We start from the raw sequence: 17,526 nt of genomic DNA on the forward strand, positions 1-17,526 counted from the left end.
GGGTGGGAACCATGGCGGGGAAAGGACTCACTGAGGCTCTTCAAGGTTCTTTACATATTATAGCAGCGGGTGAGCATCTTAATAATGCTGCAAAAGAATTGGCAGATGCATTAACAAAATCATCTAACTTTGAGACACATCGAGCGGCATGTTTATTTTTAGCTCAGAATTTAAAGGATCAAATGGTAGAGGATATACAAGTTATTCGAATGGGACAAGTTCCTGAGCGAATAGCAGAATCGTTGTTAGTGGTTTTTGGTAACCAACTTAATTTGACTTCTGCTAAACATGTCCCATTAGTTAAAATCGCCATTAATGAAAATTTGTTGTCAGGTTCTGGAATGTTACCTTTGATCATGATATGGCCTCAATATGGGAAGCGCAATATTATGACAGTTAGGCAATTCCAATCAATGGGTGTTAGACAAGGGAATTCGGTAATTAGATTAGGAAAGAATGGATATTGGGCTGAAGGTGAAACACCAATGATTTCTACCACAGATTGCTGTGTTGAGGAACATGAGTGGGTAATTTGCTCATGTTCTACAATGTTTAGTCTATCTCTTAATGGTTCCGCAGTTTGGGAAGTAGTTCCTTTAGATCAAGCCACAGGTGCATGGCAAGTGTCAGAAGCACAGTGGTGTATATTACATGACGGAACAAGTGATAACATGATATACGGAGGGAAGTTGTGTCCAATTCCTCCTGATCCATTTTGCCTTGAGATTCTCTATCCTCTTCACTTGGGTGGAATTCATGTTCCACATGTGCAATTGTTGCAATTGGAGCCACAATGGTGGAATAATGATTTAGTAGAAGAAAGGAATTATGAGCTCTTTGAGATGGTCAGAAGAGTTAAAAAGAGTGTAAAAGCAGCTCAAGAGGAGGGAATTCAAGCCATGGGTCATGTTATCGTAGCAAATGGTGTAGCTAAATTAATTTCTGAAAGGAAGCTAACACATATCCTAGGGAAGTTATCATGGTCGGAATGGATAGTTTTGACTATGGTAGGAGTTTTCGTGTTCCTGCTATTAACCCTCTGAGGTCGACAAACGCGCCGACGCGTTTTGCCGGATTTTCTCCACATTGTAGCACTATATACTTAAATTACTCCATCATTTATGGTCATACAGAAAAAAGAAATATAAAAAAAGAATCTGTGATATTTCTCCTTTTGTATGTGTCCACTTACAATCAAATCAAAACATTGTGCTTTTGTAAAATAAAGAAAATAAACAGGGTGTGCGTTCTGCCTCTCTGTCGCGGTGAACTTTTTTTTCTTGAGCACGTCTATAAACTGAAACAAAACTCAGCGAATACTTGTCACACATTTATGAGCCATATACCTTTATAAACATTTAAGTGTGTACTTTTAAATGATCGGATTCAAAACGAAAACAAATATTCTCTGTTTAAGTAATTTGTATAAAACCAACAAGATGTCCAGCTTCTCAAACGCTTGCTCATTACAGTTAATTTGGCCACGCCTACTCGCGCAAAAGATATTCACATGCAAATCTCCACATGGAACGCGAACGCGCTCGTTACCTCAACAACAAAACACTTCACTTCACTTTTCGTCGAGTTTGAAAGACGTGCCTGAGCTTACATTGGATTTAGGCTACCTCAGAAGAAGAAGAACGCGATTTGAAGACAAGAAAGATAAGGTAAGAAATTCTTACATAGCCTAGTTTGTTATTGTTGCATAAATGTCACGTTGCAGCTGAACTGTTGCTAGATATATGGGGAATATTATAATATTTAGACCCGTGTTTACTGTGTTTGTGGATATCTGCTCAAACATAGATATGTTTATGGTAACCATAATGTTTTATATTTGAGAGTGATCGCGTTTGAATGTATCATATTTTGCAAGCGATCGCGTTTGAATGTATCATATTTTGCAAGCGATCGCGTTTGAATGTATCATATTTTGGATGAAAGCAAAACGCACCAAATGGCTTCATGTTTTTATTATTATCTCATTTCATATCATCATAACGGATGGAAACATTTGAAGTAACATGATAATCAATATACTTTTCTCTAGCTTCTTTTGGAAGATTTATAGGCTGCTATAGGTTATTTATTGTTATTATTATTTTATCCGCACTGCGCATATACCTTATGCCTACAAGGCACAACAAACCTGGTGTTCATTATATTATATATCGTTGGAAACGTGTGTGTGTGTGTGTATTCTGTGAATTTTAAAAAGGAATTTTAAAAAGCAATTTTAACCAGAAAAATCTAATATTTATTTCCAAAATCGTGCAGGCCTTTCTCTTGATATCAGTATGTTCACTTTTTTTTTTTTCAGGTCCCAGATGCCACTGAGGACTTCAACATTCACATGAGTCTCAGTACGTGAACATGGTAAAGTGAAAATCTTGGAAATGAAAGGTATGTACAATGTTTTTAGGAATGGCACAAAGGTCTCTGTCTTTGAAGTGCTTTTTTGGCATTTGTTGTGTATCTTTGGATTATGTTGTGTTGTAAATAAATCCAAACAATTTAAAAGCCATTATTTTTTAAATCTCCTCATTTACAGTATTGTGCAAGGTTGCTCAGAATGATAGGGGCCTGATAGCTCCTAATAGGGCCGTTAGGGGAGGTTCTTTGTCTTTCTCAGGTGAGAAAAGCTTACATATTAATGAGCTCTCGCATAAGGCTTTTTCACACAAAACACGTCGTAAAATTTTTAAATCAATATATTGTCTTATCTGAATGAGCAGTCAGGGTGATTTTCACATAGTTTTGCAGCAAATATTCTAGGCTACGTCATACAATTTTCAAAAGTCTTGTGAAGAAATAATCAGTATGGGTTTCATGGCCTTATTTCAGTGAGAATTTTTTTTTGTATTTTCAAAAACCACGCATAAATGTCATTATCTCAAAACTACAAACTTTTACATACATGCTGCTGATATATTATTGTAGCAGAGTTTGTGCTGAATACAGTGTAATTAGACTTTAGCCATGAAAATGTCACAAGTAACAGAAATAACCAGAAATGTCAGAGCATGTCAGAACACCTCCAGGGCCCAGAAAACAGCTCAGACCTCAGAGGGTTAATACAACTCATAATATGTGCTACTAGAAGGAAAAGTACCAAACCTGTTAAATTGGTTATTACTAACAAAATGGACGGAACCAAGAATGGAACATACAGCGTGAAATAGGAGATTTTATATACTACTTACAAAACACAACTCCACAAACAATGAATACCCGTTTACTGATTTTCAACCCCAAGGGATAGGATCTTTTTAACATCAACGTTTGTTTTGGTTTGTTGTTTTAGCCGGGAACTTGAGGAGTTAAGTACTTAACGAGTCAAGGCACCGGTAGAAGAATTATTAGTTTTTCTTTTCTTAGATGATTGGGGTCCATTTTAAATGCTTACACATAGACGTTAAAATAACACATGGTATACGGGGACATAACATGGGTTGGGGTTCTTTGTTCTTTGTTTTTTGTTTTTTGTTTTTTGTTTTTTGTTTTTTGTTTTGTTTTTGTTTTCTGTTCTGTTTCTATTCTTCTATTCTTGGTCTGCTATTTCTTCTCCTCACTATCACTTCTATAGGTTGGCCACCTGGGAATGATGGTGTGGAACTGACGGCCGTAGTTCCAGTGGAGGGAGATGAAGACTAAAATTTCATCTTTTAATATTATTTTATTATTTTATATTATGTATTTGTACTATTATTCTTTATTAATATTCATAATCAGTTGTATTATCATATGGAGTTTTATGTGCATGAGTTTGAGTGTATGAGAGACTATAGATAGCATGGATGCATGTAAAGATCATATGTCAGAGACAGAGGGAGACAGAAGGGTGTGTACTGTAACATGTTTCCAACTGATGCAGATGTAAGCAACAAAGATGATTCTTAATATGGAAGTGAATTGTGCCATGTGTCGCATGACATATACGTTCCATTTTTAAAGCTAAGACCATAAAAGGAATCCGCTCAGTGATGTATATAAGCTCAACCTTACTGTACAACCTCAGAGAAACTAAGAGATGTGAGGGAAGAGAAACACGAGAACGCATAGACCTGGCATGAATGTAACATCTTCTGAAAGTTTCTCTCCTGACATATAAGAATAAAATTCTTCTTGGCAAGATAACTGGTGTCCGGCCCTGTGAATTTAATAATAAGGGGAAAGACTAAATTCCAAGTCTACAATGATAATATCTGATATCTGGAGTCTGTCTTCAGATCAACACCAGCCTGATTCACCCACAACAGCTCAAGTCCCCCAGAACTGACCAAATAATCACAGGAGAATCTAGTATACAGCTGACAGGAGAGAGTCACAGAGCGGCCTGGACTGAGTGATGATGATGGAGACACTGAAACTGAACACAAGACACAAATCACAGACTCTTCAATCATCATCTGAGTTTAAAGGGAGAATCTGCCCTTTTTAAATTGACCACATAATCATAAACTTACCATGAAGAACATGCAGATAAACATAAGCATCAGTTCCTTGTTGTTCTCCATTCACATACTGTTGGCAGGTGTATACTCCATAATCTTCTACTGTGACGTTCTTGATGTTCAGAGAGCAGTCAGACTCCAGACTCAGTCTCTCATGTCTCTCTGTGTCTTTATTCTTTATCCCTCCAGTAATCAGTTCAACTGCTGAACGTCTGTTAGAGTAGATCCATGTAGTTGATTTGCAGTCAGAAAGAGCATTATTACAGGACAGAGAGACATTTTCACCAGAACTGATGAACACTTCATCATATCCACTGGTTCCTGAAACACAGTATATCTCAGTGATCAGTATGATATATATTAATAAATGAAACATATATATAAACTTTATTACAGGCTCTAGGCCCAACAGCAGGACATACACCATATAAAAACAAAAAAAACAAAACAAAACAAAAAAAAACAATTACATAAACATATACAATACACCATTTTTCACAAAAGTCTTAAAAGGCACTCATACCAATGCTTCCATAGATGTGATTGATATCGGACCGAGCTACACCTGGGACTTGTGAGCCTTACTATAATATAGTTTTGTGACTCATCAAGTCGACACATAAACTTAACCATTAGGTTCCTCAAGAGGGCCTGTAAACAGCTTAGCCTCAAGTCACAAAAAAGCTTACTTGCACTGCTGCTCCTGGGCTTCTTCAGCAGTATCCTCAGACAATCATTATATGCTACCTGCAGTTTGCGCATGGTCTCCTTTTTGTAGTTGACCCATAATGGGGCTGCATACATAGGGGTACAGTAAGCACGAAACAAGTGCACTTTCACATCATCAGAGCAGTAATGAAATTTCCTGACTAACATGTTCGCTTGTACATACAACATTCGTCTTTGCCTATACATGTCAGCATCATTTTCCATCTTGTCAGTAATGATATGCCCAAGATATTTTGTACAGTTAGATACACAGATACATTGCCCTGACAGGTAAAACATAGGGAAGTGCAGCTTCTGATCTTCCTTAGTCCTACAAACCAACACAACACTCTTCTTTGCATTGTACTGTACATCAAACTCACCCCCATACTTGGAGCATATATCAAACAACTGCTGGAACCCAACAGTACTGGGGGACATAACAACTAAATCATCTGCGTACATCAGATGGTTTAACAGAGTGTTCCCTATTACACAACCCGTCTTACATATCCCCAACTGCTTTGAAAGGTTGTCCATATATAAGTTAAACAGGGCTGGAGACAAAAGCCCCCCCTGCCGTACTCCATTGCTTACACTGAATGGTGATGATAGGCTATTTCCCCATTTAACCTGCATGCTTTGTTTTGCATACCAGTAAGCCCGTATACGTATGATGCATCCCGGCACACCCCTAAGCATAAGTTTAGTAAAAAGCTTAGGATGATTTACTCTATCAAATGCCTTGGACGCATCAATAAACCCAATAAACATTGTAGAGCCCTGCCTTCTATAGGATTCAACAGCTTCTTTCAATGCATAGATACATAGATCAGTACTGTGTTGAGACTTAAAGCCAAATTGATTTTCCGTGGTGTAAATGAGCCCACTCAGTCTATCTAGTAGCATCTTTTCTAACACCTTTGAAAGAATGCTAGCTAGAACGATGGGTCTATAGTTGTCCAAAATCCCTATTTTCCCTGCCTTGTCCTTAATGACGGGCACTAATGTGACGGTCAACATGGTGTCTGGCAGTACACCATGAGTCATCAGCCCTGTCAGGCAAATGGATAGAAGGGCTGACACTCAGGGGCTGGCTAACTTGAGATGCTCCGCAGTGAAGTTATCTTTGCCACTGGCTTTGTTATCAGCTACATAAAACACACCAGCATAAAAAGCAGAAGTTTTAAATCATAGTATTTTTCCTGACTTAAAGCAAACAACACACTCTCCAGAATAAACTATTAGTCTTTATCAGAGAGCTGTTCAAATCACTGACACACTCTTAATATGAAGATAATTCTTCATCATCAGATGTTTGAGTGACACTATGTCCAGTATCAGGAATAATACAGTATGATCTGTGTGTATCAATACACAGCTCTGAGATCACAACGTGAATGTGTGCAAGATAAACTGAGCATGTTCAAATGAACTCTTCCCAGACTAATTCCACTAAATGTCTTTAGAGAAAATACAGATTTCTTTACCTGTGAGAAGTGAAGAGAGAATGATCAGTCCCAGCAGACACAGATCACACTTATCAGCCATTTTCTGTTTCTGTCAGTCTTGCTCTTCATTATATATAGTTACAGCTCCTCCTTTAAACATCAGCAGCTCCTCCTGTGGTTATTAACTTCCTCTCATCTGACCAACCAACCATCACTGGGGAAATAAACATAAAGCCTAATGTTGCAGTGCATGATGGGAACCACCAATCAAAGCTCATCCATGTCTCCCAAAATAATCATTATTGCTAATATAGCGTATAACTGTTGAGCTGAGTGAACCTGAAGGTAGTGATGGTGAGATGAAGCTTCATGAAGCTTTAAAGCTTTCCAGCCTGATGTGTGTAAAAGTGGTTGATTTCTCCAGGTTTCGAATGCACACAGCGACACCTGCTGGTCAATGCTGATATCATGCAGAACAAAATCCTGACAGTGTCGCTTTAGAGTCTGACAGTGCCAAAATATTTGGTAGATGGGTTATGATATATTAAAGGGTAACTAAACCCTAAACTAACTTTTTTTAGTTAATGATCTGTAAGAATGGGGCTTTATTAGTGCTGTTCATTGATTCGAGTAACTTTTTTGGCATTTGGGTATAAAGTGTTTTAATTCTACAATATATGGTGTAAAAACGTCTGAGTGCTGCCCTCTTCAGGTTGAACAGTGGCCACTGCAGTTGAATTTTCCTATTGGATGTTTGCGGTGGTACGTGACGTAAGCAGGTTCCAGCTCACCACGCCCTTGGCGGTATAAAAAACATATTGTTTCGTCAAAACCACTGTACTGTAGCGAGTCAGGAGTTGGAATTGCGAGTATTGAAAACGATCAGGATAGAGAATTTTAGCATCTATTTAACATAACATTTATATAGTTATTTAGATTATTTTGTGTTGCCTAGGTAGTTAATTAGCATAGTTGTTAGTGTAGTATTGTTAGAAGCATAGTTAGTTAGTAGCATGGCAACGCAATAGAGGTGGAAATGGGCTTCTCCACACAGCTTGCGCTGAAGCGACGCAGTGCCAAACGCTGCTACTCCTGCATGGACTCCACCACCGCAGCGGCGTCCTGATGTGAGTGATCATATATATTTGAATCACAATTTAGGGTTAGGCTAAAGTTAATCCTCTCTGGTCGACAAACGCGGCGGCGCATTTTGCTGGATTTTTTCACATAGCGGCAAAATATGAAAATGCCTACAGAGAGCGTGCGCTATTGACATCAGCTCGATAAAACTCATCAGATGCATGTGCTTTACGTCATCTTGCGACCCTGTGAGTCACTCTCCATTTTAGAGAGTCTGACAGCAGGACTCAGGTGCACGCCCCCCCGCTCAGCCCCGCCCTCGGCTCCTCCCCTCTATCTCCGCTGGGGTCTGCCCACTTTTCTAGCATTTTTCAAATATTGCCAGTGGATGGAGTCAGGCTCTGACCAGGGGTTTAGTTACCCTTTAACATATACATGCATGTACACATGTATAAATAAATAAATAAATTAATTAATTAATAATTGAGTTCTTGGAAGTTTTGTTGTTTCATAATGTTGTAAGTGGGCAGTGCTTTTGTTGAACAGATGGGAATGATGGAGTTATTCAGACTGGATAAAAGAGGGTGGAAGTGATTAATATGGACTGGACAGTGTAATGGCCGCCCAACAATACAATTTAAACAAACAAAAAACTTTCTGAGACAAATTCAAGCCCGGCCGCCCATGTGATAAGGCGGAGTCCTAACCGCTAGACTACAGTGATGCTTCGAAATACAGCCGCCCTCAGTCTTATGTTGATTCTCAGTCACAAAGCCTCCAGAAACATATATATCTATACAAACAATCAATCAATCAGTAATATTCGGGTGCCAGACAGGTATTTAATAATAATATTTTAAAATATTCCTGATTTTAAATCATTCCGGATGCCACAAAGCAGGATGTTATAGTTTCCAGTAATCATTGCTTCAAATCTAACATTGTAAATCACTCTAGTTAGCTGTTATTTTGTTGTTTGTTTTGTGTTTTTATGAAATGCTGCCTAATTATCAATGTCAATATTCTTCACTTTTAACTTTAGATTCTTAGATAGTAGAACTTTAGATTAGAGGAATTTCTTAGGTTATTTTTTATATTTTATGTACTTTTGTATTTTGTAATTCACAATGTATTATTATTATTACTTTTGAGATGTCCTGTATATGTCAGTTGTTTCTATTTGTGCATAAGGGAGCTTAATAAAGCTTGACCTTGAGCTTGAGCTTGACCTTGAGCTTGACCTTGACACCGGGGTTTATTCTGCTGTATCTTACACAAGCGGCTCATTCTGCAGTGGAAACTGTGAACAAACTAGGGCTGAACGATTTTGGAAAATAATGTAAATGCGATTTAGTTTTACCAATATTGCGATTGCGATTTAATATGCGATTATTTTTTAAAGCTTTTTATCTTTTCTATTATTCAACAAAAACAAGCAATAAATCATTGTAAAATAGGGAAGGGAATCTTTAGGCACCTCATGAGCCGATCAACTTTTTTTAATAAAACTTAAAATATTTAATTACATAATTATAAGTAGGCCTACTTATAATAATTACACATTAAAAAACTAAATTAATACAATTACATGTTAATAATTTTAACAAATATAGCTTCAAAACAAATAACAAAGAATAAAAAATATTACAAGCAATAAACAAAGAGTACTTAAGAGTAGGCTGTCTGAACGTTTTCATCTCTTTTGAAATTATAAGATGTGGTTTGTCCTGTCTGTTTAATAACTTAAGATATAACTGACTGTGTTTCGCGTCATAAAAGCATTTTGAGATTCAACTACATTTAACAAGGTAATGAGGACACAAGATACACCTGGGAGGCTAATCAACATGAAAAACTACAAAGGACTACCAATCACAGAACATAGAGTCCACACAAGTCATGAATCCTGACAGCAGTTGTGGAGAGTGAACAGTGGATTTACAAATGTATACCAATAGTCTCTTCCAGCTGTTGCTGTTCACTGTGCTCCAACTGGGAAAAGCTGCGTGGCTGTGCATCTTTATTTGGTATTGGCTGTACAGCCTGTAAATGACCTGATAAGATGTCTGGGTTGAAGAGGACTCTGTCTCCTGCTTGGTTATTAATGTATGTTATATGTGCCGCCGCAGCGTGTCTGTGAATGTAATGGCAGTAGGGAGTCTCAGTACTTACTCTGCAGCATCAGCGTAACAGATCTATTCAGCCAAGACCAAATACATTAATATTACCATAGCCATTACCATGCTAATCTCTCCGAGAGCTGTCCTGACAGAGACTGTTTTTGTTGTCCATCTCCTTTGAGGTGCCGTACATGACAGACAGAACCTTGAGAAAAAGTAATAATTAACATGAGTAAAAACACAGCTGACACAGTAAATCAAGTCATTGTAAACGTTATCTTAAATCTAAGGCATTATTGCATGTGAAAAGTTGCAAATCAGGTTAATTATTAACATCTGATGTTTTTATGTCATTAAATTTAACTTGACAAGTTTTGAGTTTTGCACATATACATTGTTACTTTCAGTATATTCTGTATATAATTTAATTATGCATTAACGGCAAGGAAAGAATTAAATAGATTTTGTCCTTTTTTATTAATCCATGCATGTATTCAGTTCCCCTTCTGTGGATACAGGGGGTTTTGTGTGGGGGGTGGGTGGAATAACATTTGAAGGAATTTTGTGAATTCAACAACATTTGTGGAATGATCAATCACCACAGAAATAAATGCAAAATCATTCTTTAGTTAAAGCAGTTTAAAATATTAAAACATTTAGTAGTATTGAATATTTCAGTAGTATTGCCACAAAGCGTTAACATTATATACAGTATGTAAACATCACTTTCTGATTTTGTCCGTGTAAATTTACATCCAGTGTTTATTTGTTTGTTTGGATTTCTTTCTTTCTTTCTTTCTTTCTTTCTTTCTTTCTTTCTTTCTTTCTTTCCATCATAAAGTTGTTAAACCTAGTAATTTTGCAAGATGCAAATGGATACCAGAAAGTGGCGTGACAATCTATTTTAATGTATAAAACATTTATATTTTCTGTTGTGCTCAACATTGTGAATAAAGTCAAGTCACCTTTATTTATACAGCACTTTTTACAATACAGATCGTTTCAAAGCAGATTCACAGTGATAACATGAAAATAATACAACAAAGTTTGTTTCTTGAAGAAAAGTGCATCATCGTCCACCTTAAGTAGGGCAGATCACTTAGATTGTTGAATATTAAATGTCTCCAAATAAAGCTAAACATCTTCTGAACCCGGAACATCTCTTTAATTATGATTAACTTTAACTACCTTTTTATCTGAAACAATAAAAAATCATGTCCAAAAGTCAGTAAATCAGCACACTATAAAAGACCATGCAGGGCGTGGGATGACAGAGCAGGAGCTGGACACACACATCACTGAAGAATGAAGGGTTTAGTGTGTTTACTGGTGCTGTTGGAAACCTTTGTGTTTGTCGTACATCAGCAGGTCGATGGAGGAGTCAGTGTGAATGAGATCAGTCAACAGCAGGTCGATGGAGGACTCGGTGAGAATGAGATCAGTCAACAGCTCAGATCTGAGGACAGAAGACAGAATCCACCTCAAGCAGACACTTCCAGAACTGAAGCTTCGACTGACAGCACACAGTACTGTCATCTGTTCTTCACTGACATCCATGCAGCTCTGAGAGAACTGACCACCACCGTTACAGAGCAGAAAGCGAACATCAGAGCTCTAGAGACGCGACTGAGAGATGCTGAGAAAGCTGCAGAACAACAGACCTTCATCCTGGAAGAGCTGAACAAGAAACATGACGGTAACATTCACTCTTTTACCAGTGATCCTCAGAGTAAAACAGCAATGCAGGACACTGCATAGTGTAAAACTGAGTGTTTACTGTGTAAATTGTGTTTTCTATTAGGAGTGTAACAGTACACATAATCGTCCCATGAATGTTCAGTATGTGTCTTTCGGTTCGATACTCATGTGCAATGACGAACACAGTGTTGTTTGCTTTTAACCAGCATTAAACACCAGTAATCACAATAAGTCCTAAGTTTTGTTCAGTAGCGGCTCCTGGCCATAGGGCAGATTCTGGGTCTCAGCGCTAGTTTATGATGAACATTTTGTAAACTATAAATTCTGATCGCTGAACTCATCAGACACACTTTTGTCAAAATTATAATGTCCTTGCTTTATTCAGCCTGAGGGTGGCGCTCTCGTGATAATTGACAGACTTTAGTGCAAACGCGTCAAACGCATAAAATGGCATTTTAGAATTGCCTTAATGTATTTATTGCGTCCGTAATGTTGTTTATAATATTGCAAGTTATGTAGGAATTCTAGTGAGGAAAAAAAAGTCATGTCTATTCTCAAAACAAACATAAAATCACTATCCTGTGATCTTTTTTCAACACTAAAGTATATTGGTTGTCCTTACATTATAATAATATTTTTTCATATAATCTAGATATATATATATGGAATAAATAGCATTCAATACAAAATTAATGTCTAATATATTGAAATCAAGTTTTTATGTGATAAGTTTTGTAAACTGTAAGTCTTTACATTGACTTAGCATGGAAATCACTCACGCAAGACGCTCTATTCGCGTTTGGTGTGAACGCAGAGCGCGCTACAGTTCCAGTTCCAGTTTTAACCACAGATTTACATTGTATAACTGTGGGGCGCTGTAGAGCTGGGGAGGGCACTTTATCATAAACGCATGCCTGCCGAATACATGCGTTGCATTTTAATATATCCTGCTCACTTTATGACTTAAAATTGTCTAGAAAATCCAAAAAGTATTTGTTTGCAGGATGCTGAACATATTATTAATTCAGTGCAAATAGAGGTCTATGTTTGCAGAAATATTTTGGTGGGGCTCTGCCAATACAGACGAGCCTGGTTTTGTTACTTTTAATAATAATCAAAGTCTCAACTTTCATATTGTGTTCATTTTATCACGAAATTCAAACAAGAAAGGCCGCTTTGACGCTTGTTAATGTGATGTGACAGATCGCTGTATAGACGCCTCAGTTTAACTGTGTGAACGTGATCATCTCTTCCTCTTTAATGCTAGTTACAGAATAAACATGAATGAACATCTGAAGGTATGTTAAAAGATACAGTACAACTTACTGAAACGCATCTTGCGTAATTTATCAATCAACGGCCGAAAGATGTGAAAAAACAGCTTGTAAACGATGAACTTAAGTCATTCAGTGTTTACAGCTCGTTCAGTTCGCTAGATAAATGAACTCTTTTGCAAAATATATGCACTATATTAGCCTATATATTCCTAATATTTGACTTAACCTGTTAATTATGCCTTTATTATTTAATGTATGTTTAAATCAGTCTGTCATGAAAACAATTATGACTGCCACTGTGTAAATGATTATATTTCAACAAGGAATTGGAGTAGAAAAATTATTTTAGAATTAGATTTAGAAAAAAAGAAGCAATTTTATGCCAAGTTTTCACCCTGCTGTACTGAACTGTAACTTCAAAACTGAGCGTTGTACTGAACCGCCAGTGTTGTGTACCGCTACACCTCTATTCAATAAGCATTATACATATAATTTAACACATTCTTTTATTTCTTCACAGAAATGTCAAATATCAGTGAAGTCACGTCGAGTCAAGTGGAAGAGTTGATAAAGGAAAATAGAGGTGAAACAGTGTGTTTGAATGAAGTTAAATTCAGTGTGTATGTATTATTAGCGTAATACAGTAATATATCACAATATTGCTTATGTTTTTCAATAACAGACAGAGAGATAGCTTTTTCAGCTGGACTGCTGCAGTCTGGCAGTGGAGTTATTGGTCCTTCTACCACTGATATCATACTAGTCTACAGGAGCGTCTTCACAAACATAGGGAACGCCTACAACCCAATTACAGGTAATTATTAATAAAGTGATTCATAAAACTCAGTTATAGTAATGGAAACCCTTCTGCTCCATTCAGACCTCTCTACAGGTGTGTAATAAGAGACATAAATGATCTGCCATCTTTCAAAACCATCACACTGTGCTTGGTAATGAAGCAGTCATTCAGGAATCAGCTGGTTCTTTTCTGTATCTGTTTGCTTTAGGTATCTTCACCTCCCCGCTGAAAGGAGTGTATGTGTTCAAATTCTCTGTCTATGGTCATGGTCAGTCAAATCCAGCAAGTGCCCACATTGTGAAGAATGGACAGAATGTGGTTATGGCGTATGCTCAACAGACTCAGGGTGCGTTAAACTCCTCTAAAGGAGTCGTGTTGATCCTGGAGGCTGGAGATGTGGTCTATGTGAAACTTTGGCCTAGCTGCAGGATTCAGGATAACTGGAATAACCACAACACTTTCAGTGGATACATGCTGTTTCCCTTAAGATAATAGGAGCTTTCATCAATGTGATTCCAATCATTCTGAACCTTTAGTGTATGATTTAAGATGAAAATCATGAGAAATCCTTAACATATAAACCTGTTTTAATGAGAAATAATGTGCACATTTACAATAGATTACTGTTTGAAAGTTAGTATAATAGACAATACTCATAATAAGCTCTGAGCTGTCTATACATGTAACTTTACATAAAGAGTTTCAGCACTGAGACAGACGGGACCCATGAATACGTGACTCAAAAGTGATTTGTTAAAGTAAAAAATTTGGAATGTTAAATAATAGCTTAATAGTAATAGTAGTAATAATAATAATAGTAACTTTTAAGTATAGCTTGTTACTAATCCTTGTTCTGTATCTCTTCATCCTACATCAAGAAAATAAAGAGACATTATTGTGACATTTTCTTCTCCTCGTGTTCTTGAATATTTCTCCAACAAACCAGTAGTACAGTAATATGTTAGATCAAAGAGTATTTATTTTAAAGTCATAATATCATAATAATGTCATTGTTGTGTAATTGTAGGATTGAAAACAAAGAAGTTTATTTTTCTGTCACAAGCCCCTCATTCTTACCAATAGCTCATTGTACATTGATCTCAAGTCTCACACCAGGCTTCAGACAAGTACTCGAACAAGCCTGATTCCATGAGGGAATGGTGGGACGAAGGGTCCTTCAGTCACAATAAACCCAGCTTCACTGCTGAATCACTTTGGGCTGTCGCTTTTGTGAACTTATCCTGCTGTGATTGCAGTCTGCCTTTTAGTTTTTGGACAATTTGTTGTTTTTCTTGGAGGCTACATTTTGTATACTAGCTCTGTAACTGGTGTCAAAATGCAGACGTACAACTCTTCACCACTGAAACCTCCTCACAACACAAAAGACATATCAGTGTTTCTCCTTGAAGCACAAACATGTATTTGCTTTCCCATCTTTCATTAAATTGCCTTCCTTTTCCATAAATGTTTCTATTCTTGGAGATTTGGGGATTATTTGTAGATATTTGTCAACTCCACTTATTGGAAGACTGCTTAGTTAAACGCTGATGTGGAAACACTGCACTCTAGTGGCGGAATGCCATCACTTCATGGGTCTCTAAATCAGCATGCATTGTGGGAATTTATGCTCAATTTACGATATAAAGCAGCATACGCTTTTATTTTAAGACAATCATATGCTCTTGCGGGCCACATAAAATCATGTGGCGGGCCTTGAGTTTGACATGTGGCCTACTATAAAGGAGCCTTTGATCTACTGTTACATTAGATACTGGATTGTATGGTGTTTTACGGATCACTGCAGCACAAGACCTGAAACAAGACATTGACACACTGACCGTGGGAAAACGGTCAGACATTCGGCCAGAAAACCAATATGTAGGTATAAAAAAAAAAAAAATTAAAAAAAAAAATTAATAATATTTAAAAATGTATTTTAACCAAGAATAAGGGCAGTTTAACAATTATGCAATTTGATGGCTGTGCTTAAATTTTGTTTTGTGCATTTTCACAGCATGATAAATGTATGATAACGGCGTGTGATATGGTGTCTCAGGGTGAGTGTTAAGAACTGCTCTAAGACACAAAGGTTAAGGATCCAAATGCAGTATTTATTTAAAGGGTTATCCACAATCATAATCCAAATCCAGGAAAAGGTCAAATAGTAATAATCAAATAAAGAGACAGTTATTTAACAATATGTTAAGGACTAGTAACATTTATACAGTCTTAAGGTTACAACCAGTCCTTTGTAATTACTCTCCCTCATGTTGTTCCAACCCCGTAAGACCTTCGTTCATCTTCGGAACACAAATTAAGATATTTTTGATTAAATCTGAGAGCTGGATCACTCCTCCATAGACTTCTATAGACATTATAACTTGCTGGCCCAGAAAATGTATTAAAGACATCGTTAATATAGTCCAAGTGACTACAGTGGCTCAATCTTAAGTTTATAAAGCGACGAGAATACTTTTTGTGCGCAAAAACAAAACTAAAATAACGACTTTATTCCACTATTCATTTCCTTCTCTCTGGGCCTCGAGTCTTTTCACATCAAAAATATCTCAATTTGTGTTCCGAAGATGAACGAAGGTCTTACGGGGTTGGAACAACATGAGGGTGAGTAATTACTGACAGAATTTTCATTTTTGGGTGAACTAACCCTTTAAGTTTCACTGAAATTTCCAATATCCTAAAAGTCCCAAAGTAAAAGTATGGGGTTAGGATTGTTGCATTATTCCAAATAAATAGATTGAGATTCACAAACAAATGTAAAGAGATTCACAAAAAAAATGATCAAATTCACAAATAAATATATTAAGATCCACAAATAAATGTGAGTTTCACAAAAATGTAAAAACTCACAAGTAAATAAAATGAGATTTACAAATGAATAAAAAAAAAACTAAACAAATGTGTTTTGTCACAAACACAACTCTGCCTGGCATTTATTTGTGAACCGCTATCTGTGCATCTGTAAATCGCTGCACGCATCTGTGGATTTTGAAACACTTCTAGCGTCAACATGCAGAAAAAGCCACAGATAAGTGGACTCCACCCACCGTTTATTCAAGCCAATCAGATAACAGCTCTGTAGTCCACATGTTGTCACCTATAAAAGGTGTAGAGTAAGAGTTGAAGTGTGTTGTACATGCTGACCATTATGTAACATCTGGCACTGTTGGATTGCTTTAAGATTTAATAAATCTTACAACATCAGCAATTGCTGGTATACTGGAAATCTCTGAACACATCTAGTGTGTGTAATCAGAAATGTCCTGTATCTGATCATCTCTGTGCATCTCAAGTGTATGGACGTGTACGGGGTTTTCACACACCTTGAGTTTCACTGATATTTCCAATATTTGTAAACCGCTATCTGTGCATCTGTAAATCGCTGCACGCATCTGTGGATTGTGAAACACTTCTAGCGTCAACATGCAGAAAAAGCCACAGATAAGTGGACTCCACCCACCGTTTACTCAAGCCAATCAGATAACAGCTACATTGCTCCAGAATAAGCAGAGAAAACTAAGGGGGAAAATATACTAAGCAATAGCAAGGATCCTCTGGAACAGCGGGAAGAACAAAACACCACTAAAATAGACAGATTAGACTGACACGACTGACAGAACGGTCAGAGGAGAACCTTGACAGAGAGAAGTGAAGAGAGAATGATCAGTCCCAGCAGACACAGATCACACTTATCAGACATCTTCTGTCTCTGTCAGTCTTCCTCTTCATTATATATATAGTTACAGCTTCTCCTTTAAACATCATCAGCTCCTCCTGTGGTTATTAACTTCCTCTGTTCTGATCAACCGAGTGATTAAATCCTGCTAGAGTTGCTGTATAGAGACACGATGCCACAGTGAAGTGTTGCTTTACATGCGTATTGTGAACCGCACTATCTCAACACACATCTGCTCTGAACAC

Source organism: Abramis brama, assembly GCF_963993115.1.
Source record: "Abramis brama genome assembly, chromosome: 1".
Lineage (NCBI taxonomy): Eukaryota > Metazoa > Chordata > Actinopteri > Cypriniformes > Leuciscidae > Abramis > Abramis brama.